The sequence below is a fragment of the Musa acuminata genome, chromosome BXJ2-11 (genome assembly GCF_036884655.1).
Source record: "Musa acuminata AAA Group cultivar baxijiao chromosome BXJ2-11, Cavendish_Baxijiao_AAA, whole genome shotgun sequence".
Taxonomy (NCBI): Eukaryota; Viridiplantae; Streptophyta; class Magnoliopsida; order Zingiberales; family Musaceae; genus Musa; species Musa acuminata.
The window spans coordinates 16,567,498-16,594,856 of NC_088348.1; positions in this window are offsets into that span (position 1 = coordinate 16,567,498).

Here is a 27,359-nt window from a genome sequence, read left to right on the forward strand (position 1 = left end):
ACTATTTTTCTAGCGAGTCATGTGACACCCTTAGCATGTGAAACGGAAGTCTCCGGTAGACTTCTAGTGGGGATCGAGATCCAATCAGCATCTTAACATAACGTCAAGGGACTCGACCAAGCACGCTAAGCCCATAGAGATAGGTAACTCTTGCCAATCATAACTCCTTGTGATTCTCATCCTATTCAGCCTCCAAACCAATATGGTCTTGAGGGACTCGACCAATCGTGATGTTCGGTTAAGTCAATACTATTGTTACAAGAGGAGTCTGATTTGATAATATACCCTTAAGGGACTCGACCAAGCATACCATGTTTTTAGGTCACTAGTGGCATCTTTATGTCATAAACAAGATAGCAAATTGCGATATAGGTGAGCTTTGAGGGACTCAACCAACTTAACCTACATCAGGAATTGGTCCCTACCTATAACGATGGAAGGCAATGTGGGTGAATCTAATTGCTGATAGGGATATAAACAGGAATAACCTTTGTATATGAACAAATACTAGAAGACCATAATACACAGTGGAATTAAATTGAACCACAATCAAATAGAACACCAAGATATACGCGGAAAACCCCTTCAATATGAAGGGTAAAAATCACGGGGCAAACTAGAGATAATCCACTATGAGAATAATGAATATACAAATCTCAATCTTTTGCCCTAAACCCTAGCAACAATCACAAGAGAATATTTGGGATACAAGGATCACGTCACTGCCTACAATATCTAAAACCTCCCCAAGTAATCACAGCAAGAGTCTACTATAGATTTGATCTAACCTGAGATGAGAACACTACTAGATGATTGAGAACAGCCTCTCTGCGTTGTCCTTGCCTTCTTCCCTTTCTTTCTCTTCCTTTTTTGCCTTGTTTTCCTCCTTTTCTTTGGAATCCCGTGGTTGTTTTCTTCTCCCATGTTGCTGCCCTATTTATGTCTTTTTCTGCCTCCAAAACGTAGCCACCACACCCCCCTTAATGTTAATTAGGGTTAGGTTAAGAGGGGGTGAGCTGTGGGCTGCCCAAGCCCACTATGGGCTGAATTTGTGGGCCGCCAGCCCAACAATTGCCTCATGTTTACGACTTAATATTATCGAGAAAGAGGATTTTGATTTGATCTCCTAATATGACATGTCACACACATACATATTTAATATATATCTGTTGAATATCAGATTTTGACGCTGGTCTCCTGATGTCCGTTTGGAGTTAGATAGCCTACAGTCTATTCCATTATGGGTATCCTTTCAAGGTCTTCCTCTACATCTTTGGAGTCGACGTTTTATTGCAAAGTTATGCAGCACTCTGGGACAGCCACTCTACATCGACAAAGCAACAGCTGCTCAGACGAGATTAGCATTTGCACGAGCATGTGTACTGGTTTCTTTCGACGAAGATCTTCCAAATGAGGTTTTCTATCGTGATCTTGATGGGAACACTCGGAAGGTACATGTCTCATATTCTTGGAAGCCACAACGATGTCAGCACTGCTTATCTTTTGGTCATGCAAATGGAGCTTGTCAGCAAACTCCAAAACGAATCACAAAGGTCTATCGACCACGTCAAGCACCTCAGCAACAAAGCGAGTCTTCTCTAATGGCAGTAGCACCGATGGTGGCGAAGACTATTGAGCATTCCGACTCGCAAGGACAGCACCGCGGACAGAAAGACAAATCCAAAACTATATCTCTTCCTATAATATCGGAGCCTTCCACAACAGAGGTTTCCCTTGGTACTAGTGGACAGGAGAAACATAAGTCAGGAACTTCATCTCTTCCAATATCATTGGATCCGTCCACAATAACTCAACAAACTCAGGCCCAAACAAATCTCGCCAGCAAGGATATTCTTCCTCAACAAACTCAGGCCACAACAAACATCGTCAACAAGGATATTCTGTCTCAACAAACTCATGCCCCAACAAACCTCTCTAGCCAGGCTACTCCAACAAGTATTATCCAGGATATTGTGCTGCAACAATCTTATCGTGCTTCAACAAACCCTGCCAATCAAGACCACATGATTCAAGGTATTTTAAAGTTTAAAAATCTGCAAGCTGTAGATGAAGTGGATAAATATAGGAATAAAGCCATAAAAGGTAAGGATATTGTGCGGGAGGAAAATACAAAACCGAAGGATAAGAAAAAGGATGGTACAGCCCATCCAAAGTCGTAAGATGAATACCTTACCACCTTTTCATTTCTTTATTACTGATGAAGATAACATGTTGGAATGTTCGCGGACTTAATAAGCCGGAAAAATGTCGGGAGCTCAACAGAATAATCAAGTCTGCCGCATGTGATACTGTTATTCTAGTAGAAACGAAAATTAAACAATCGCGCGTTCAAGCTCAAAAGAATTTAATATGGCCGGACGCAAAACTGTTTACCAATGACTCAAATAAAACTTTTGGTAGAATATGGGTCTTATGGCATCCTAACTATATTAATGCTTGGTTTATTTCTGCTACTGATCAATTCATTCATCTTAAGGTAGAGGACAAAAAGAATGGCTGTCAATTCAATTTCACTGGTATATATGCTTCAAATAGTATGCAAGAAAGAAATACTCTTTGGTTTGACTTGACTAATATTGTAAATGGCTGTCTCAATGTACCTTGGATTGTTCTTGGAGACTTTAATACTGTTCGGTACACAAATGAAAAAGAGGGGGGTAGACAACTTTCAGAAAGCCAGCTTCAAAGTTTTAATGATTACATTGATACTGCAGCTTTGTTTGATATGAAATCTGTGGGTAATTGGCTCTCCTGGAGTAATCAAGGTGCAGCTAACAGAAAAATAATGGCTCGACTTGATAGGTGTTTGATTAATCATGAATGGTTAACAGTTTACCCAGATTCACTTCTTGAGTATGGTGCTCCTTTGTTTTCTGACCATTCTTTAATGTATATACACGCAGACAAAGCGACACCAAGAGGCAAGAAACCGTTTAGATTCTTTAACATGTGGAGTACTCATCCTTAATTTCTTGATGTTATCAGATCTGCTTGGAATGTTAACGTGCATGGATCCCCCCCTTACATCTTATGTCAAAAGCTCAAAGCCTGTAAAGCAGTACTAAAGGAGTGGAATACAAATACCTTTGGCAATATTACCACCATAGTTCAATTTTGCAGGAAGGAACTAATGTCATTGCAACATGAGCTGCAACTTCAGCCAAATGATGAGAATATTATCTACAAAGAGACAGAAGCTAGAAATAACTTCATGCAAGCCTTAAAACAGGAGGAAAGTTTTGCAAAGCAGAAGTCTCGACAGCATTGGCTTACACTAGGAGATTCCAATACTAAATTTTTCTATGCTTCAATTGCTACTCGAAGGGTTGTTAACCGTATCAGCAAATGCAGAGACAAAGACGATAATCTTATTGAGAATTTAGATGAGGTTAAAGCACACACAGAGCAATTTTTTTATTCCTTACTCAATCAAGCTGGGAAAACTAATAACATTCATGTGGAGCCGACTAGAAAACTTGATTCGGAAGCTATTTCAATCCTCAATGCCCCAATTACAGACGACGAAATTGTATGTGTTGTCTTTAAGTCACCAAAGCACAAAAGCCCAGGTCCAGATGGATTTCCAGCTGAATTTTACCAAACTGCTTGGTCTATTATTAGAAATGATGTGATCAAGGCTTGCCAACATTTTTTCTCTTCAGGTCAAATTCTTAGAGAGATGAATTGTACTTTTATTTCTTTAATCCCGAAGAATGCAGGGGCAGATTCACTAGAGAACTATCGACCCATATCATTATGCAACTTTATTTACAAGATCATCTCCAAAGTATTGGCAAATAGAATGCAAAAGGTAATACACAAGATCATTAGCCCAAATCAAGCTGCTTTCATTAAAGGGAGAAGTATACATCATAACATTTTGCTTGCTAATGACTTGGTCAAAGATTTGCATTCAAAAGCAAGAGGGACAAAAATATGTTTTAAAGCTGATTTACGGAAAGCCTTTGATTCAGTTAATAGGAAATTTATCTATAAGATGCTCCTCGATATGAACTTCCCACAGCAATGGGTTAATTGGATTCAATCTTGCCTGGAAACTCCAAAGTTTTCGATACTCTTTAATGGCTCACCTATTGGTTTTTTTGGGAGCACGAATGGAATCCGACAAGGTGATCCACTCTCTCCGTATCTCTTTACTATTGCGATGGAAGGACTTAGCTGTATGTTGGAACATGCAGTCTTAAATGGCAGCATTAAGGTACCCAATGCTGGCTCTATTCATATATCACATATAACATTTGCAGATGATTTACTTATCTTTCTCCTAAATGATCCAACTTCAGTAAAGAACCTGGCTACTATTATGAATGACTTTGGTATGGTTTCTGGACTTCAGTTAAATCATGCGAAAAGTAAAGTATATATGAGCCCTTACGTTGAGGATAAGGTCTTTATTGCACAAACTTTGGGGGTTAGTGAAGGAAGCCTGCCAGTTCCTTATTTGGGTCTCCCGCTCATATCCACAGGCATTCACAAAACCCATTGTCAGCCTATCCTGCAAAAAATAAAGAATATAATTTCTTCTTGGAAAAATAGGCTTCTATCAAAAGCAGGACGACTCGAACTCATCCGTTCTGTATTGCACTCCTACTCTATATATTGGTGTAATGCATTTCTTTTGCCTATTGGACTTCTCCAAGATATTGAACGGTTATTAATGAACTTCTTCTGGAATGGCACAAATGATAAGGCAATGCATATGGTAAATTGGGATAGCATTTGCAAACCGAAAGATGAAGGGGGGCTAAACTTGAGAAATACTAGAGATTGGAATCAAGCATGCCTGGTACAACAATTGTGGGATCTTTTGCAAAACAAATGTTCCTTATGGTCACAATGGGTTTCTGCTAGGTATCTTTCAAAGGAATCAATCTGGGAAATTTCAACAAGAACATACCACTCTGCAGCATGGAAAGGAATTTTAAAGGCAAGGAATTGGCTAATCAAACATATTTCGTATGCAATCTCTTCTGGAACTAGTACTAATATGTGGTACGATCCTTGGGTGAATGGGAAGAGTATATTTCAATTATATGGCGACAGAATACGAAAAGATCTTGGGGCTCCCAAAGATTGGAAGGTTTCCGAGTTCATTGCTAACGGTACTTGGTGTCTCCCTAATCCTATTTCTCCCGAAATGTTATCACTTTGGCCGACTATCATAGCTATTCCAATCAGGAACAACTCTTCAGATACACTTATTTGGCCTCATGACAATGACAAATTTAGTGCCACATCCGCATGGAATCAAATTAGGCAAAGAAATAACAAGTGGGTCCCAAGCAGTTGGACATGGGATCGACCGGGATCACAAAGACACTCCTTATGTACATGGCAGGCCCTTCTCAATAAACTACCTACAATAGACAATATGAAAAGAAGAGGTATCTATCATGTTAACCGATGCTCCCTTTGTTTGCAACAAGAAGAAACTGTTGACCACCTCTATTTTGCTTGTGATTATACAAAATGGATATGGAAGGAGATTCTCCAGCGATTTGAACTCAATAGACTGCCGCAACCAAACTTGCACCAAGAACTAGGCGACCTTATGCAATGTTTCTCAAGAAAAGGGCCTCTTACACAATTGGCAAAGGTTACTTTCAGATGCGCTATTTGGTGGATGTGGAAGGAGAGATGTAATAGAATCTTTGAATATCAACACACAAACAATGCTCAGCTCTTGAAAGAGATTATTAGAGACTCAAGATCCTGTATGGAGCATGATCTCAAAACCGAGCACTTCACCCGAAGAGAAAAAGATATTTTTATCAAATTTAATTTTGCTATTAGCTAAAGATCTTGGGAATGATGCCAAATAATGTACCCACAGGTAGTTATAGTCTACAGCATGTGTAGTCATAACTATCGCATTCGCACTCTATGAGTTACTTGGCTTTGTCTATGACTTGTATAGATAAAGCTAGTTGTAGAAACTTTACACATAATCAATTTACTTTTACTTACCAAAAAAAAATATCAGATTTTGATGATGAAGTCAATTGTCATTTGTTTATCTAATCTATATGTTGAGAAAAGTGTGCAGGATTAACTACGATGGCAGTAAGACATGCAGCAGGTGTTATGCCGGAGTCGAGATCAAGATAACGTTGGGAGTCCGAGAGTTCGTCGGAAGTCCGGACGTTCGTCGGAAGTTCTACGGGAACCACCCGAGAAGTCCAGGAGCTTGCCATAGAAGCTCATCGAAACTCACCAAGAAGATCATTGCGAAGTCTAGGAGATTGCCGGGAGTCCGCCAAAGCATAGCCGAGGGTTTGTCAGATGTTCGCCGGAAGCTCGCCGAAAGAAGCGATTGACGCACCGAAACACAGAATTGCAGTAATCTTGTCGTAATTATCGTAGTTAGAGTATAGATTAAGTTAGGGTTGGGAGGTAATCCCACTGACTTAATTAGGGGCCAATTGGGCCCTTAACAGACCCAAAATGGGCCGAAGGGAACAGCCCATTCAGACCCAGAATTCCTGGCCGGTGGTGGCACCACCCAAGAGACTTAGTCTCCCAAGGATTCTGGGCGGTACTACCACTCCTGTCAGGCGATGGTATCGTGTTAGGACTCTAGCTAGGAGAGTCCTAATTGAGAGGGATATTTATGTAAAACCTACCTAAGCCGACCCCTATGATAAGACCCTAAAGTCTTATCGTCGCTCTGATACCAAATGATAAGACCAGGGGAGAAATGGGGATGATAATGATCGCTTTGAGGGGATCGGCCTCCTTGATCGCTTCGAGGGGATTGGCCCTCCTTGATCACTTCGAGGGGATCGGCCCTCCTTGATCACTTCGAGGGGATCGACCTCATAGGGTTTGTCCAAAGATAGAATAGTATTTTTCATAGATTACTGAAAAGAAGTATTTACATCCCTATTTATAGAGTTCCACCCAGAGTTCATCAGGACTTGAACTCTAATAATAAATAAATATTAAATAAACCTCTACTTGACTCTAACTGAACCAAACCAACTCAATAAACAACTAGACCAAACAAACTCAATAAACATTATATAAAAGCTTAGAAAAAGGGTCCTAATAGTTCCTCCCTCTTCAAATCAGCCTTATCCTCAAGGCTGAGCAGCATCAATCTCGGAGAGCTTCTCTTTCAGCACTTTAGCCATAGACTATCTGCAACGCATCACAACCCGTTGATCAAGTAAGTATGATCTCTACTTTTTGATAGTGTAAGCAACAAGTCGGTCTTTCAATGTAGCAATCGTTGCATGAAACTTCTGGCCCTGTATAATCAATTTTATCTTTGAACTTTTGCTATCACAAGTGAAAATTCATCCATCAACGATCATTACTTCGAATCTGTCATAGTCTTCAATGTGGTGAACCAATCGGTCAATAGTCTCACTGTCCATAAAATTGTTAGTGCTACCAGAATCAATCAAAACTATAACATGCTGATGTTCTAGAGTTTCGCCAACTTCCATAGTTTGCGGGTTAGAGTAGTCAGCTAATGCATGCATTGTATATATGGTAGGTCCAACATCTTCATTAGAATTTATACCTTCATGATCAGAGTCCACATTCTTAGCTTTCGGTTCCTCTCCAACTAGTTCAATCATCAGAAGTTGCCCTTGTTTACATCGGTGCTCTATACTCCATTTTTCATCATAGTACAAACCCCTTGCTGATCTTTCCTTGCTAATTTTTTTCTCATGTAGATTTGCCAATGAGATCGTAGCTATCATAGTACGGGGTTGGTGAGCCTTAACTTCACATCGGATCTCTGGAATAAGCCCTTCAATAAATGTATCCAGAAGTTATTGGTTCGACCAATCTCTAGCTTGATTTGATATTCTTTCAAACCTACTCTGATATTCTAACACTGTAGAAGTTTGATGAATTTTGGCTAGCTGGCAATCAACATTCTCATATTCGGATGGGCCAAAACGAACAAGAAGCCCTCTTTTGAACTGCTCCCACGAAGGAACTCCGTGGAAAGTTTCATACCAATCGTACCACTGGAGTGCATCTCCCTTGAGCTGGATTAAGGCCACTTCTACCTTGGATTCTTCTGGGATTCTGTGAAAATGGAAAAAATTTTCTGCCTTAGAGATCCAATTGGTCGGATCTCCATCTTTCCATCTTGGAAATTCCATCTTCATGTGTAAGTAATTTATGTCACAATCTTAGGGCCCTTTTCCTGCATTTTCAGATATGTGCAATGTAGAACTTGAGCCTCCATTTTGTTAAAATTTGCTAAGGCTCTCCAGTAAGCTTTTTTTGAAATCATTAAGTGTTTCTTACAGTCGGTTCTCAATTCTGATTTCCAATGCTTCCATTTGTGCTTCCACCGAGTTATCAGTGGCTATTGCATAAGACTGCAAATTTGTAATCTCAACTTCTGTTTTTGGTGTTGGTCAAGGGCATCAACACTATCGATGCGAAGTTGCCGAGGAGGTGGACACCAAGGGCAGTGCTGCGGTCGCTGTGTTGGAGGAAGAGTAACTGCCCTATGTTTGTGTCACTACGTGAGATGAGTGTGCCAAGGCTGAAAGGTGATGGTTGCGCTGTTGTGACCCAAGGAAGCAATCGCTGAGCAGCCATGTTGAGGCTACGGTGATGGCAACCGACAACTACAATAGCGGAGGCAGAACAAGAGGGAGGTGGCATTGAAGCGGTCGGGGTTGAGGCTACAGTGGTGGCAACCGGTGGCTGCGGCAATGATGTCTGAGCAAGGGGGCTACAGCAACGGTGCAGATCGAGTGGGTTGAGGTGAAGGCTGCGGTGGCTGCAGTAGCAGTCATTGCTGGCCGGAGCACAGCGGCAGCGGTGGAGAAGGAGGCAGCGAGGATCGTGGTAGGCTACAGCAACAAAGGAAGCTATGTTTCTACAACCGTTGCAACGAGCGCTGTGGCAATCGGATGCTGCTAGGCTGGGCGACGAGCGGCGTCATCGCTGGTTGGGTAGCAATGGCAACGGTGGTGGCAACTGGCATTCGCAGTAGCAAGGGGACCCACGACTGCGGCAGCAAGGGACCCGCGATTGCGGCAGCAAGGGACCCGCAACTGCGACGGTGGTAACTGCCCTGTTTCGGTCACCACAAATGTAGAGCAAATGGAAGCAGCGGCTGGGAAGCGAGCGGGAGCAGCGGCTGGGAGGTGAGCGGTGGTCGTCGCACGGGGGAGCAGCGGCTGGAAGGCGATGACGACGGCGCTCGAGGCTACGGCGGCGGCTGGAAACAAGGGCAGCAGATGTGAGTTGCCCATGATTGCCCTGTTTCGGTTACAAAAGATGCAGAGCAAGGGGGAGTGGCGGCGGGCGTTCTCGCCCGAGACAGGGGGAGCGGCAGCTGGGAGGTGAGCAGCGGTCGCCGTACGGTGGCTGGCAGTGGTGGTGGGTCGGTTGGAAGGCGACGACACTCGAGGTGTGGCTGCGATTGACGAGGGGCTGCAGCAACAGAGGAAGCTCTATTTCTGCAACCGCTGCAAGGAGGGGTTGCGGCAACCGGTGGCTGCGGCTACGGTGCCAACAGTCCTTCTCGCTCGAGCGAGATGGGGACGCGAGGAGAAGATGTCGCTGGCCGGGTGATCGAGCGACGGCGATGCGGATGGGAAAAGTGGTGGTGACGCGGCTCGGAACAAGGGTAATCCGTGAGTTGCCCTGTTTCGGTCGCCGCGAGGAGGGCGACAATCGGCGGCTGCTGCTGCGACCCAAGGGGAGGCGGGCGGCGGGGGAGAGGCAGTGGTGGTGGCGCGGCTGGGAGCAACGTCACCAACGATCGCCGAGGAGGAGAGGTCGAGCGGCTGCGCTGTGACGCAAGGGGAGGCGGGCGGCGGTAGTAGGGCTAGGATGGACGCTGGCAGCACCGTCTCCTGGCCGGGAAACAACGGCGGTGGTGGTCGTCGGTCGGGAAGCGGGGCGATGGTGGGCGCTGGCCGGAGAGCAGCAGCGGCGGGTGGGCTGGCCGGAAGCAAGGGACGCAGGGGTGGCTGCGGCTTCTTCTTCCTCTCGTGTTTCTTTTTTTCTTTTTTCTTTTTTTTTTTATTGAACGAAATAAGGCAGCGAGGGTCGAAGGTCGCTGGCCGGGGAAACAGCAATAACGGTGAAGAAAGAGTTGCCTTGTAGTGGTGGTGGGGAATAAGGGAAGCAAGGTTACGACAGGTTGCGCCAAGGATCGTTGCTCTGATATTGTCGCTCTGATACCAAATGATAAGACCAGGGGAGAAATAGGGATGATAATGATCGCTTCGAGGGGATCGGCCTCCTTGATCGCTTCGAGGGGATCGGCCTCCTAGGGTTTATTCAAAGACAGAATAGTATTTTTCATAGATTAATGAAAAGAAGCAGTTACATCCCTATTTATAGAGTTCCTCCCATAGTTCATGAGGACTTGAACTCTAATAATAAATAAATATTAAATAAACCTCTACTTGACTCTAACTGAACCAAACCGACTCAATAAACAACTAGACCAAACAGACTCAATAAACATTATACAAAAGCTTAGAAAAAGGGTCCTAACACCCTATTAAAGAGGTGAAGATGCCGGCTAGGGTTAGGAGGTTGTTTCTTAGAGAAGAATTAGGAGTTGTAAAGGAATATGAGTCGTGAGTAGAAGTCCTGTTAGGAGTTGGTTAGAAGTAGGAGTCTTGAGAAGGAGTCCTATTAGGAGTTAGGGTTTAGAAACCCTATAAATAGCCATGTACTCCTCTTCTTTTGATAAGCAATAGATGAATCTTTTCTGCAGCCTTTGAGCAGGAACTTGGAGAGAGGAACCCCTATAGAGTTCCAAGGAGGCCAATCCCCTAAAGAGATCAACCCCAAATTTAGAATCTGCAAGGGTTCTATCACTTGGTATCAGAGCAGCATTCTTGGCGTCTCGTTGCCCTTCCACAGCCATCCATCAACCCTCCACAACCGCCCAAAGCAATTCCCACAATTGCTTAAGAGATCGTTGCCAAATTCTGCTATCATCTCCACCACCACGGATCATCCTTTGATCTCCTCGTGAATTGCAACAGGTTCTGGTTTTTTACCTTACTACTGCTGCAATTTAGTTATCCTTATTTGAAAATCCTAAAAAAAATTTTCCTATATTGCTGCATAAACTTTTCGTCATAAAGTTTTCATCTCTACGATGAAAGATACATTACAGAATTCCAACCGTATAGCACCGTCTGTTTGATCTTTCTACTGTGATTTTTCTATCCAAATCTCTACGAAATTTTTATGACATCTTTGACATTTCCTAACAGCATATTTCCTTTGGTTTTGTCAAAAAATTCTCAATATAAACCATTGATATTTTACGTCCAATATGCTATACTTGAAAATCTGCACTATAAAATTTCTGACGCATAGCACTATTTGTTTGATCTTGATACTACGTTGTTTCTATCCAAATCTCTACGAAATTTTTATGATAGCTTTGACACTTCCTAACAGCAAATTTTCCTTTGGTTTCATCAAAAAATTCTTAATATAAACTATTGATCTTTTACGTCCAATCTGCTATACTTAAAAATCTGTGTTGTAGAAAATTTCAGCCGCATATTGTTGCCTTAACCCATCTATTTGCAATCTTTTTTGAATGAAATTTCTTATACACTTCATATATCATTTTGGCTTCCATCTAAAATTGATCTATTAAGAAATTCATCTCTAAAAATTATTTTGTGTTGCTATAAATTTTCATCGTAACCCGTTGAAATTTTTCAACGAGAATTCTGCAATCGCAACTTGCACCAATTTCCTTGCTATTATACTGCCAAAATTTTCTTGATTAAGTTAGATATCCTTGCTGTCATATAAACTGTGATTTTTCTATCAATTCTCTCCTCAATTCTCTCAAGTTTTTGGTAGAAATTACGTCAAGAATCCGTTGTTTCTTCGACGATAATTCTACTCTTACAAGACAGCACATATGTGCTGTAACTTCCACTGATTTCTATCAAACCTTTGCTACCATCTACCACAGATCCAAAACTTTCATCTACAGCCCTTAAACTTCACCAAACCACACCCTCAAACTGCACCCAAATTAGCCACAAAACAAGCCTAAACTGTTGCCTACATCCACCAATCCACCAACCCTTTCGACTATCATCTCTCTCAACCAATACATGTCTTTAACCCGACAACAAAAGAATGATCTTAACATCAGAGATTTGGCAGCATATACTATGACATCTGAGGAGGTAATCAATGCTAAATTTGAAGTCTTCGAGGCGCGAATGGAGGATAAGATTAGGACGCTCTTTATTGAACTCAGATTGGGCCGACTATTAAGCCCGAAGAAATCACATCAAGGAGAGAGCTTTGCCCAATCGCACCAAGCCCAAAGATATGACTTCCAAGAGAGGGGAAGCTCTATGACCAACCCCAACAATCCGTGCATGAGAGTGGACTTCCCTAGATAGGAAGAAAGAGACCCGATTGGTTGGATCTCACACGCGGAGCGATATTTTCGGTACCATAAAACCACGGATGCATCTATGGTGAAAATTGTAGCTATACATCTTGAAGGGGATGCTATACAGTGGTTTGACTAGTTTGAACATACTTATGGAGTCATTTCATGGCAACAATTCAAAGAAGGACTACTGATCCGCTTCAAACCAACCGATTACGAGAATATTGACGGATAACTAGCAAAGATCCGACAAACCTCTACCATTTAGGAGTACCAAACTAGGTTTGAAAGGTTATCTAATCAAACTCATGATTGGTCTCAAAAACAGCTATTGAGGACCTTCATTAAGGGCTTGAAGCCGGAGATCCGAGGAGAAGTTAAAGCGCGACAACCATATACGCTTATAGCAGCCATCTCTTTCGCACGACATCAAGAGGAGCAATTGAACCATGAAGCTCAAAGGACTAGGGTCACTCCTCAACCAGTAATATTGAAGCCCTCAGACCCCCATACTGTGGACCAAGTCCCTACACCAAAGAGGTTAACAAGAGAAGAGCTTTGGGAGCGATATGCGAAGGGGTTATGTTGGCATTGTGACGAGTCGTGGAGCCGTGAGCATCACTGTAGTAAAGGGAGACTTCTTATGATTGAACCAATAGAAGAAGACGTCATTGAATATCCAAAAGAGAGCCTTGAACATGAATAAGAAGATATAGAAGAAGAGCTACAACCAACCGAAGTTACGGTACATACACTAGCCGGCTACTCAAACCCGCAAACGATGAAAGTTGGAGGCCTTCTCAAACAACAGCCGATCATTGTTCTCATCAACACGAGTAGTACTAATAACTTTCTAAACAGTAAGGTTACTATCCAGATGGCTTTACCTATCGAGAATTGCAATAGGTTTGATGTTAAGGTCGCCGATGGATGGATTTTGAAGTATGATCGTAGGCGCCCGCATGTGAAACTATTGCTGATCATGAGGCCTTACCAAGAGATAATTGCATATTTCTTCCTTCTCCCTCTTGATGATCATGAAGCCATGCTCATAATTAAATGGTTGATGATATTAGGTGATATTTCTTGAAATTTTATGCAACTAATTATGAAATTTTACAGTAAGGAGAAACAGGTGATACTAAACGGGAAACATGGGGGTGACGTAACGACGATTTGCACACAACAAATGGAGAAAGTTTTGCATAAAGCATGTAGCAGATTTTTGGTACAACTTGAGCAGCAAACTAAGGGAGAGCCAATAGAATTTGAAGATCCAAACCTACTTTCTTTGCTTGCTGAATTTTCAGATATATTTGACGAACCGTACAACCTACCTTTTACCCGTCGGCATGATCATTATATAACGATTCTTTCAGGCAAACCTCTAGCAAATACTTGGTCATATCAATATCTACATCTCCAGAAGGATGAAATAGAAAGGATTGTAAAAGAGATGCTCGAAACAGGAGTTATTCGGCTAAGTTGCAACCTCTACTCTTCACCGGTGCTACTTGTACGCAAGAAGGACGGAACATGGCCAATATGCGTTGATTACCGAGCTCTCAATGGCATAACCATCAAGGACAAATGTTAGGACTCCAGTTAGGCGGTGGCACCACCTGAGCTCCGTCTCCGAGCTCTGGCAGGAGGTGCAACCGCCCCTGACAGGAGGTGGCACCGTCTAGAGGCTCAGTCTTCGAGCTCTGCCAGGCGGTGCAACCGCCAGACCCCAGAATTCTAGGAATTGACAATTTTGAGCTCGGAATTCAAACTGGGTTGGGGCCTATAAATACCCCACCCTTTCAGCAATGACAGAGTAACCAAAAACCACCGAAATCCTGATCTTACTCTGTGTTTTTGAGAGCTCAAAAAGTGCTGTATGAGTTAAAAGTTCTCCTTCCTCTTTTCTTCCAAGTTTTGATCTGTCAATAGAGGAAAGAAAATTCTATAAGGGTTGTCTCCTAAGCCCGTCAAAGGGAGTGAAACTGTAAAAGGGTGGTTGGCCTTCGCCTATTGAAGGAAGGCCTCTAGTGGACGTTAGTGACCTCATCGGTGAAGGAAGCCAGAAGTGGATGTAGGTTAAGATTGACCGAACCACTCTAAATCTCAGTTTGCATTTACTTTGAGCATATTATCTTTATTGCAAACCTCCTCAATAGCTTACTGCCTTCTGCGCATTTACGATCGTGTTTCAAGTTCAGTATTTTCCGAATCGATGTTTAGACGTAAATCAGTTTTATCGTATGAACATCATATTTCAGTTTACGCTTACATTCTAATTTCCATCACAACTGCAAACTGCCTTCATAGACTTGCTTTAACTGCATCTTGCTTGATTACAACTTAAAGTGATTTACGAATCGGATTTTCTATCGAAATCGCTCTTATCATATGAACGTGATTTTAATTGTCGAAAGTTTTCCATTGCACTAATTCACCCCCCCCCCCCCCCCCCCCCCCCTCTTAGTGCTCTTGATCCTAACAATTAGTATCAGAGTGGGGTTAACTCTCAAATGGATTAAAACCCAAGAGAGATGGCATACGCAGGAAACCAAGAGGGTCATTCTATTACACGTCCACCTATGTTCAATGGGACGGACTATACCTATTGGAAGACCCGAATGATGATCTTCCTTATTTCAATGGATTTTGAACTTTGGAATCTTGTCAAAAATAGATTTTCGAAGTATTCTCTTCCAATGATCGATTGGAATGAATTGGAGAAGAAGACTTTCGCTCTTAATGCAAAGGCTATGAATGCCTTATTTTATGCACTTGATAAAAATGAGTTTAATCGTGTTTCGATTTGTGAAACCACATTTGATATTTGGCACACACTCGAAGTGACTCATGAAGGCATAAGTAGAGTGAAAGAGTCAAAAATCAATCTTTTGTTACACTCTTTTGAACTTTTCCGGATGAAACCGAGTGAGACTATTGGCGACATGTTTACCCGTTTCACGGATGTCGTCAACGGTCTAAAAGGACTCGGAAAAAGTTTTTCGGATTTTGAGCTAGTAAATAAGATTCTAAGATCCCTTCCTAAGAGTTGGGACCCTAAAGTCACTACTATTCAAGAGGCTAAAGATTTAAACAACTTCCCTCTTGAAGAACTAATCGGATCATTAATGACCTATGAAATGACATGCAAGGCTCGTGAAGAGCAAGAAGACATCCTTCCAAAGAACAGGAAGGATATGACACTTAGAACTTTAGATGACCACTTGAGAGAAAACTCAAGTGATGAGGACTGTGACGATGACTTGGCACTTCTAACAAGGAAATTCAAAATATTCGTTAAGAGAAACAAGTTTAAAAATGACACAAAAAATAAACTTGAACCCAAAAAGAACCAAGTTATTTGCTACGAGTGTAAAAAGCCAGGACACTACAAAAGTGATTGTCCCCAAGCCAAGAAGAGAACATCAAAGAAGAAGCCACTCAAAGCAACGTGGGATGACTCGAGCGCGTCCGAAGAAGAGGAGTCCAACACCGAGCAAGTTGCTCATTACGCCTTAATGGCCATCGGAGAGGAGGTAATAAATTTAATTGATGCAGATTTAACATTTGATGAGTTATTAAATGCCTTCCATGACTTATTTGATGAATGTAAGATTATTAGTAGAAAATACAAATTACGAAAAAAGGAGCATGATAGTCTTGTAATTTCGATAAGTTAAAAACTGAATATCATGATAGTTTAGGTTCTTGCATAAAATGCCATGATCTAGAAACTATCCAAAAGGAAAACTTGCTACGTAAGGACACCTTGAAGAAATTCGAGGTTGGTAGCAAGTCTTTGAACATGATCCTTACAAACAAGGGTCACGTTCCCAAAAGAAGTGGAATCGGATTTGTGAGAAATCCTCACCAAAATCCAACCACCTTCATAAAAGGCCCCATCCTACATGTTCAACACCAAAGCAAATGCAACTTTTGTTGCAACCATGGATACAATACGCATTATTATCCATACAAGAAAATTAGTCTGAACAAATTAATTTGGGTTCCTAAAGGAACCATGACAAACTCTATGCAACATGATAAACGATATAGATCAACATGATAAACGATATAGATCAATGTTTATCAATTTTTGATAAACATATATTGCAATCTCCTTCTTCATGCCTTCTCACCAATAATAACTTTGGAGATCTCTATACATCTTAGTGCTACCAAGATGCATGGTGTACTTTGAATTATGACCATCCCTCAGGATTTGATTTTTTGATATCTGAGTCATTTGGAACACATATTCTATCCCTAAATCTCAATAGGCCATCCTTTGAAACTCAAAAATTCACTTTCAATCCCTTTTCTACTTCATTCCTTAAGCAGATCAAGCATCGATCTCGTAGTTATCCTCCTTTAATTTGTTGAATGAGATCAGATTGCACTTGGATGGAGGCCATTAATATCATTGAGTCTTGCCATTTTCTCATAACATTCGAATCATAATTCTCTTCTAATAACTTCAATTGCTTCACAACCAAAGTCGCCATAAAACTTGTAGATTTTTTACTAAGGGCATCTGCTACAACATTAGCTTTACCCGGGTGATAACGAATGGTACAATCATAATCCTTTAGAAGTTCTATCCATCTCCGCTGTCTCATGTTTAACTCTTTTTGAGTAAAAATATACTTTAAACTCTTATGATCAGTAAAGATTTCAAATGTTTGTTCATACAAGTAATGCCTCCAAATCTTTAGAGCAAAAACAATTGCTGCCAATTCCAAATCATGAGTTGGATAATTCAGTTCATAACTCTTTAGTTGTCTAGAAGCATAAGCAATCACTTTCCCTTCTTGCATCAAAACACATCCAAGGCCCTTTCTTGAGGCATCAGTGTAAACCATAAATCCCTCATCACCACTTGGAATAGTGAGAATAGGGGCACTAGTCAATCTCCTTTTTAACTCTTGAAAACTTTGCTCACAATCATCACCCCATACAAATTTCACATTCTTTTGAGTGAGTTTGGTGAGAGGTTGAGCGATTCGAGAAAATCCCTCCACAAATCTCCTATAATAACCTACCATGCCCAAGAAGCTTCTAACTTCTGTCACGTTTGTTGGTACTTCCCACTTAACAACAGCTTCCACTTTCTTTGGATCAACAGATATACCCTTCCCTGAAATCACATGGCCTAAGGAAGTAATTTCATTCAACCAAAATTCACATTTGCTGAACTTTACATACAACTTCTTTTCTCTTAGTATGGATAATACATTTCTCAAGTGTTCCTCATGCTCCTGATTACTCCTTGAATATACTAATATGTCATCAATGAATACAATCACACAATCATCCAAGAATGGCTTAAATATCCTATTCATCAGTTCCATAAAAGCTGCAGGGGCATTAGTTAAACCAAAAGGCATCACTAAGAATTCATAGTGAACATATCGAGTTCTAAAAGCTGTTTTTGGAATATCCTCCTTCATGATCTTCAACTGATAGTAACCTGACCTTAAATCAATCTTGGAGAATACTTGTGCACCCTGCAATTGATCAAACAAATCATCAATTCTGGGTAGGGGATACTTGTTTTTGATGGTCACCTGATTCAATTGTCTATAATCAATACAAAGCCTTAACGTTCTATCCTTCTTCTTAACTAATAGCACCGGAGCACCCCATGGTGAAACACTGGGTCGAATGAAACCCTTATCTAATAGTTCTTGTAGTTGCTTTTTCAATTCCTCTAGCTCGAGTGGTGCCATTCTGTAAGAAGGCTTAGATATTGGGATTGTCCCAGGGACCAAATCAATAGTAAATTCACCCTCTCTATTTGGAGATAAACCGGGCAAGTCATCTGAAAATACATCAGGGAACTCTTTGACCACTGTAATTTCATTTAGGTGAGTTTCTTGATTTGAATGCTCCTTTACACACACCATATAACAAAAACAACCCTTCTGCATAAAACGATAAGCTTGAAGTGCTGATATCAAGCAAGGAGGCAAATCATGCCTAATACTCTCAAAGTAAAATATAGGTTGATCTGGTATGCAGAAAGTAATTATTTTTGTATAGTAATCAACATTAGCATGATAGGAAGATAGTCAATCGATGCCAAGTATAATATCAAAACTTCAAATATCTAGGAGAACCAAATCAGCATGAAGTTTGTGTTCTACAATAGAAATCAAACAAGATGACCAGATCGAGTTTGTTATCAAACAATCCCCAATAACCGTATTTATATATAGCATATAATCTAGTGGTTTAGGTTGAATGCTCATGTGATAAGCAAAATATTGCGAATCCAATCATAGACGAGACATATGGTCAAACAAATATTTGTATTCTTTCAGAAACATGAATAGTACCTTCGACCACTAATTCAGAAGCTTTAGAATCATATTCAGTAATAGCATACACTCTAACATAGGCTGATAATTTATGAGGCAGTGATTCTTTTTTCTTATTCAAAGGTCAGTCTTTTATTTAATGATCCAAATTTTCACAAGCAAAATAGGCTCCAATCACCTACAAATACAAACTTATTTCATAATCTAACTTGCATCGTACACAGGATTGAATCTTTTGTGGTGACTTTCCTTTTCAAATCGATGATGTCTTGACCGTCTTGTTATCATATTCTGATTCATTTCTAATCTTTTTTTTTTTTTGGTAAACTTGTCCTTGCTATTCCTATCCTTGATCTCTATAAATTCTTTTGATCATCAGAACAATTTTGTACATAAAATATCTTCTCCAATCGCATCATCTATTTTTTTTTGCTACCAATGTATTAGGTTCACCACGCTTCTACTACGCCACTCTGATTTAATATCCCCGATCAACCCTTTTATCACACTTAATTAATCAAAAGCAGACGAAGTAGGAGGACTAAATGTCCTTGTCATCCTAGATTCCTAAAATGCATCAAAGAAAATTTTCACCAATCACTATAGTTCACTAGACCTTAATATATTTTGCACGTCAACATATCGAATATTTCAGTGATCCTCAAACCATGCTCTGATACCACTCTGTCACGCCCCTCCCGAATTTAATTCTCATTTAGGAGGTGTGAACCTAATTCAAGATTGATAATATTTAATTCAACAAACAATCCAGGATCCAATCACACATTTGAGGTCACTAAGAAAAACATTCAAGTTATTCACCTCTACAATCCATAATTCACAAAACCTGTGCAGTCTATAATCATACATCATGTCACTAGATGATTCTTAAAATCCAAAAGCAACTTAACTAAACCATAAGTATATCATAAATCCATAAGCACGGTAATTAATGCAATCACAAAACCAACATATACTACATGTTTATATCAGTACACAGTTTAGACTTAACATTTCCAAAATCCTGACGTAAGAGGTACTTTTCAAATATTTACAAGATACATCAATATAGATTTGTCATTGATATTTCATTACACCCAAAAAGAACTTATACAACATCAACCAATCAAGTACAAAATATTTGCCCCAAAATCTTCTAGTTTTCCATTGCCTCAACCCAATTTACACATTTTAGTGAGCGATAAGCTATCCTGAAAAATTTATATAGCAACGGGGTGAGAATATAAAGCTCAGCAAATGACTAACATATCCATAGCAAAGATGACAGTTTTCAAACAAATGAGGTATCAAAATACAAAGCAGAGATACAAGATGAAACAGTAGCATGTTATGTTTGAATGCAGAATTACAATATCATATCGTTCGAAGCACATTTTATTCATACAATCGAGGAAAGGTAATTGGAGCATATCATTGGCATAAGGAGCATATAGATGACATATGGTAATTTCAAGGCATAACAAAGACGTAAGGAGCATTTTGGATATCATGAATGCATAATTACGATGTCATTTCGTTCGAAGCACGTTTTATTCATACAATCGAGGAAAGGTAATTGTAGCATATCATTGGCATAAGGAGCATATCGATGACATATGGTAGTTTTCAAGGTATAACAAAGACTTATAACATTTCAGAAATATATCAAAGAACAAAACATGAATAGAAGCTCAAATGTCACATGACGATGCATTCATTTCATTCTTATCCAAAGCATGTATAGAAACATAGCCAAAGCTTTGGATATCATATCAAACACATAGAAGGTGAAGTGGGATCATAACATAATATGGTCCATCCATTTCTGAATGACCAACAAACGTAAGTCTCCCACGTTTGGGAGCTCCATCCACCACGTCTGAGTGAAGTCATAGGGGGCCGGCAGAGCATCGCGGGCTCTAAGCATAACTCCCTTTACCATTTCTGGCAAAGGTTTACATTTATCCCACGAACATCGAAGTACAAAGGGATAGTATGAATAATAAAATTAGCATATATTGGAAGCACATGCGAAACAATGAAATGTACATATGCCTTTCGAGTCAATACGATACAAACATAATCTTTCACAAATGTATTCAGATTTGAAAAGAAACAAAAGCAAGAGCATACAAGGATTTCAAGAAATCATATATAGCTCAATTGAAATAAGAAAGTTAGATAAATTCAATGTCCAAAGAAATGAAACTGGAAGAAGCACATATCGAAAGCAAATGTGGAACAATGGGATGCATGTGCCGAATCATTGCGATGCAAATATGATCTTTAGATGATAGCTGTAGATGTACAAATAAATAAAGGACAAAGTATATAGGAATTTAAGGTAATAATGTAAAGCTTAACTGAAGTAAGAGTTTTTGCCGAAATCGATTTTCAAAGAGAAGAAACAAGGAAAGCCGAAATCGACCAAAGCTCGATTCTGGCAGAATATGATAGGAACATTATATAAACTATTTGGATAACCAATTATATTTGGATAACTATTTGGCAAAAAAACCTCAAGCTCTTCTTCTTCTTCTTCTTCTTCTTATTCTTCTTTTTCTCAAACTCACGTTGGCTGCAACTCTTCAGGTTTGTTTTCTTTAACCTTTCATCTAATTATTTGGGTTTTGGCAAATGCAAAAGTTACAAGGTGTCATGCATGCATGAAAGGGGCTAGGTGTCATCTTTAGAGCAAAGATAAGTGGCACCAACCTTAGGTTAGCTAGTGACACATGTCCACTATATATTTTTTTTTTAAACTTAAATCTGAATCTTTCATAAATTATATCAAACTTCTAATATTTACTCTTAGGTCCCTAGCCATAAACTTTTAATATAATATTATTGAATATAAAATAATTATTAAATAATCCTTATTTTTACAAACAAACCTTTTACTAAATTTTTAAAAAATGGGGGATGTTACAATAATAGCCTCCCTAATCATGTATTTAAATTAACCAAAGCTCTCTATGGTTTAAAACAAGCCCCAAGAGCTTGGTATGATAGACTAAGTACTTTTCTTATTGAAAATAATTTCACAAAAGGCAAGGTCGATACTATATTGTTTATCAAGAACTTTGAAAATAATTTTCTTATTGTTCAGATTTATGTTGATGATATTATCTTCGGTTCTACGAATGAATCTCTTTGTGAATCTTTTGCTAAAACCATGAGTCTCGAATTTGAAATGAGTTTGATGGGAGAATTAATCTTTTTCTTAGGCTTACAAATTAAGCAACTAAGCAATGGCATCTTTATTAGTCAAACTAAATATGCTTTAGATCTACTGAAAAGATTTAATATAGATAGCTCAAAAAGCTATTAACACCCCTATGAGCACCTCCACTAAGTTAAAAGTTGATCAAAGTGGAGAAAGATTCGATCAAAAAACTTATAGGGGTATGATAGGAAGTTTACTTTACCTCACTGCAACTAGACTAGATATCATGTTCAGTGTAGGACTTTGTGCTAGGTTTCAATCGAACCCTAAGATATCTCATCTCAAAGCGGTTAAAAGAATACTTAGATATCTTAAAGGTACCACAAATCTAGGATTATGGTATCCAAAATTAGAAAATTTTGAGTTAATTGCTTATGCTGATGCGGATTTTGCTGGGTGTAGCCTAGATAGAAAAAGCACATCAGGAACAATTCAATTTTTGGGACATTCCCTTGTTTCCTGGTCATCTAAGAAACAAAACTCGGTTGCACTATCAATAAACGAAGCTGAATATATTGCAGCTAGTGCACGTTGTGCACAAGTTGTGTGGATGAAAAAAACCTTAGAAGATTATAAAGTCTATCTTAAAAACATTCCCATTAAATGTGATAACACGAGTACAATATATTTAACAAAGAATCCCATTCAACACTCAAGAACAAAACATATTGATATTAGACATTGTTGGGAAATTATTGGGGGGGCGACATCATATGCGCAGCGGAAGAACAAGAAAACAAAATCCTCGATTCCCAAAAAGATGTTCGTCGTCGTGCGAAGATTGGTGCGCAAAATCCGCAAAATACAAAACTGCGTATAGAGATTGTGTTACCTAGGGAGATCGTATATCCCTGTTTCCTTGCAGATCCTTAGGCGAGGGTGAAGGAGGTCAAGCGTCCTCCTCTCTAGCGGTGATCCACACAGCAGGGTTGCGACGACGCTCCTCAAAACTCCAGGCCTACTCTGAGGTGGAGAGGGAGAGAAGAATAGGAAAGGCAAGCAAATACTCTAGCCTATGAGGCTGTGAATCCCTCCTATTTATAGAGATCCCGTGTCAAACCCTAATGGGTCCTTCCCTAGTGGGTATTCGATCTGCATCCAATAAGACAAGGGCTCCGTCAGATATCTCATATCCGAACCTCTACTCATCGCAATGCCTACCATATGTGTGTGACCCTCTAGGCCCAATATCGACCTGGCCGTGAGTCATACCTGTCAGAACTCCTTCTAACTCAGTGAATTATTATCTCTGTAATAATTCACTCGACTCATCGACTACGGACGTACTAGGCCACTACGCCGTAGTCCCCAGACGATACAGGGGAATCCAATTCATTGGACCTGTCTGTCCTCAGTTACCATGTACCTATAGTCCCTCATCCATCTAATATCCCAGAGACCGTATATCGAGCATGGTGTTGTCAGACCCATACGGTTTCTACTCGAGTCTCGCTCTAATCGGATTCTCCCGGAGAACTCTTTCTCTCTCAACCCGAATGACCCTGGCCAGGGATTTGTCTGAGCAAGAACACATAGGATATTCCTCTCATGACGCCGAGAGTTGATGATCCTCTATTGACACTCAATAGCCCTCGTAAGGTCGACTACCACTCCCAATGACCAGCTGTACTAGATCTGGGAACAGTCAAACCTATAAGTCTGGTATCAAAGAGTGGAGCACTCATACAGGACATCCTTGGTGTCTCAAGTCTAAGGACCAGATACACCACTAGGACTACGGAATCGCTGTCTGACAATAAGGCATCATCAACCATCCAGCATTCCGTAAGCGGATCAATCAGTGAACTCATTCTCTAATGAGCACCTATACTGTATCCTTAGTGTCCCTACACGAGCAGCTATGAGACCAACTGCATCCATCATATGGACGGGTATACAGCACACCAGTCTATCCGGTTATCACGATGTCCTTCTCGAGTAACCTATGACCGGGATTATTTAGGATATGTGTTTAAAGGTGAATCGATCTCATTATCGTGATCTCATCACAATCCGATTCCCATTGCACAAATCCAAGGACATCACAATATATATATGCACATATGCAATTGTTATAAAGTGATATACGCCAAAATATAATAAGCAAAAAGATTATGTATCAAGTCACACGTGCCATCACTCACGTGATTGGCTTGCTGGGCACCTATGACTAGCAATCTCCCACTTGACCTAAAGCCAATCACCTATGTGTCTGATCCCCATCAGACTCCTGTGACGCTCATAGATAATCTGAGACAAAGGCTTTGTCAGTGGATTTGCAATGTTATCTTCGGATGGAACTCTTTCCACTACTACATCTCCTCGGGTTACGATCTCTCTGATAAGTTGGAACCTCCTCAGAACACTTCTGATGAGACCCGGGTTCCCTTATTTGAGTAATCGCCCCGTAGTTGTCGCAATATAAGTAAGTCGGCTCCTCGTTACTCGGCACGACTCCCAAATCTGTGATGAACTTATTCATCCAGACTCCCTCCTTTGCTGCATCCGATGCAGCAATGTACTCCGCCTCTGTGGTCGAGTCAGCAGTGGTATCTTGCTTGGAACTCTTCCAGCACACTGCTCCTCCATTCAAGGTGTACACATACCCTAAATTCGACTTGCTATTATCGACATCAGACTGAAAACTTGAGTCAATGAAGCCTTCAACCTTAAGGCTATTACCTCCATATACTAGTAAAAGATCCTTAGTCCTTCTCAAGTACTTAAGGATACACTTTACTGCTTTCCAGTGCTCCAAGCCTGGATCCGCCTGATACCTGCTCGTGACACTCAGAGCATGCTCTATATCAGGCCTAGTACATAGCATGGCATACATGATATACCATATTGCTGAGGCATAAGGTATCATATCCATGTTCGCCCTTTCTTAGAATTTTCAATGCCAAACATTTTGACAATGGTTTCTATGTACCTGGACTGGGACAAGCCAAGCATCCTCTTGGATCTATCTCTATAGATTCTAATCCCCAAGATATAGGATGCTTCCCCTAAGTCCTTTATGGAGAAGTGTCTAGATAACCAAGTATTTACTGTGGATAGCATTCCTACATCATTCCCAATGATGAGGATGTCATCCACATATAACACCAAAAAGGTGATAGCGCTCCCACTTACCTTCCTATACACACAAGGCTCATCTTCATTCTTAACGAAGTCATAAGATCTGATTGACTCATCAAATCTTATGTTCCAACTTCGGGAAGCTTGCTTTAGTCCATAAATGGATTTAAGCAACCTACACACCTTATCTAGGCAGTTCTTGGACACGAATCCCTCAAGTAGCATCATATACACCTCCTCCTTGAGGTTCCCATTGAGGAATGCGGTTTTCACATCCATCTGCCAGATCTCATAATCATAGTGTGCTGCAATAGCCAATAGAATTCTGATGGATTTTAGCATTTCTACGGGTGAGAAGGTTTCATCGTAGTCAACACCTTGCCTTTGACGATACCCTTTAGCTACTAGCCTTGCTTTATAGGTCTCTACCTTTCCATCTACTCCGATCTTTTTCTTAAAGATCCATTTGCAACCGATGGGTACAATACCTTCGGGCGCATCAACTAGGTTCCAAACCTTATTGGAATACATAGAATCCATCTCAGAATTCATGGCTTCTTGCCACTTCCCGGAGTCTATACTCATAATAGCCTCCTCGTATGTTTGAGGATCAATATCCTCTACATCCTCTCCTCTAATATGTCTCATATCTCTCAGGAGGATGGGATACTCTATCAGACCTACGTAAAGTTGATACTTGTGTATTAGGTACCCGAACAAACTCGGGCTGTAGAGTGGTGCTTGAGCTTGGTTCTCCAACCTCGCTCAATTCTATCATTCTCCCACTGTCTCTGTCAAGAATGTGTTCCTTCTCAAGGAACACTACTCTCTTAGCTAAAAAGACCTTTTGGTCCTCGAGATGATAGAAGTAATACCCATAAGTTTCCTTGGGGTATCCCACAAATATGCATCGCTCTGTTCTTGATTCTAACTTATCGGGGTTGTGTCTTTTAACGTGGGCTGGGCAGCCTCAAATCTTAACAACCTTAAGATCAGGCTTCTTCCCTTTCCATATCTCATATGGTGTAGACACTACCGACTTAGTTGGAACTCTGTTCAGTAGGTAAGCTGTGGTTTCTAGGGCATATCCCCATAATGAGATAGGTAGGTCAGCGAAACTCATCATGGACCGTACCATATCTAATAAAGTACGATTTCTCCTTTCAGAGACACCATTGAGCTGAGGTGTGTAAGGAGGTGTCCATTGGGATAATATCCCATGGTCCTTGAGGAACTGAGTAAACTCTGTACTTAAGCACTCACCTCCTCGACCTGATCGAAGAGTTTTGATACTCTTTCCAGTCTGGTTCTCCACCTCATTCTTATACTCTCTGAATTTCTCAAAGGCCTCGGACTTGTACTTCATTAAGTACACATATCCATACCTTAAGAAATCATCAGTAAATGTAATGAAGTAGGAGTAACCTCCAATGGCATGAGTTGACATGGGTCCACATACATCACTATGTATGAGTTCCAATAGCTCAGTGGCTCTCTCTCCAATTCCACTAAATGGAGATTTGGTCAGTTTTCCACGAATGCAAGGCTCACAAGTTGCATATGACACATAGTCGAATGCATCTAGATATCCATCATTTAGCAACTTTTGAATCCTTCTTTCATGGATGTGACCTAGCCTACAATGCCACAGGTATGCACTGTTCAACTCATCTCGTTTCCTTTTGGACACATTTACATTCATGATATGTGGAGTAGTGTCTAACATAAATAAACCATTATGCAATGTTCCTTTCGTGATGATCTTATCATCTAATAATATTGAACAACCATTGTTCTCAAAAACAAATTTATATCCACTAACTGTTAAACATGAAATGGAGATAATGTTTTTGATAATAGAAGGAACAAAATAACATGCACCTAATGCAATGTAAGCTCCACTAGGCAGATGTAGGGCGACCTCGCCAACAGCTAATACAGCAACTTTTGCTCCATTACCCATCTTGAGGTCCATCTCGCCTCTCTCTAGTCTCTTAGGCCTTGCTAGAACCTGCAACGAATTGCATATATGATAAGCACTACCGGTATCCAATACCCATGTGTTATCATAAGAGTCTGACAAATGGAGACTGATCATGAATGTACCTGAAGCTTCATCAAGCTTTTGTTTCGCCCTTTCTGCAAGGTACTCTTTGCAGTTTCTCTTCCAATGCCCATCTTTACCATAGTGGAAGCATTGGCCTTTGTCCTTTCCTGGGTCTTTCTTAGCAACCTTTGCTTTACCTTGTTTGCCCTTGCCCTTTCCCTTCTTAAGGGACCTTTCTGCTTTCCTTTTCTTTCTGGTCTC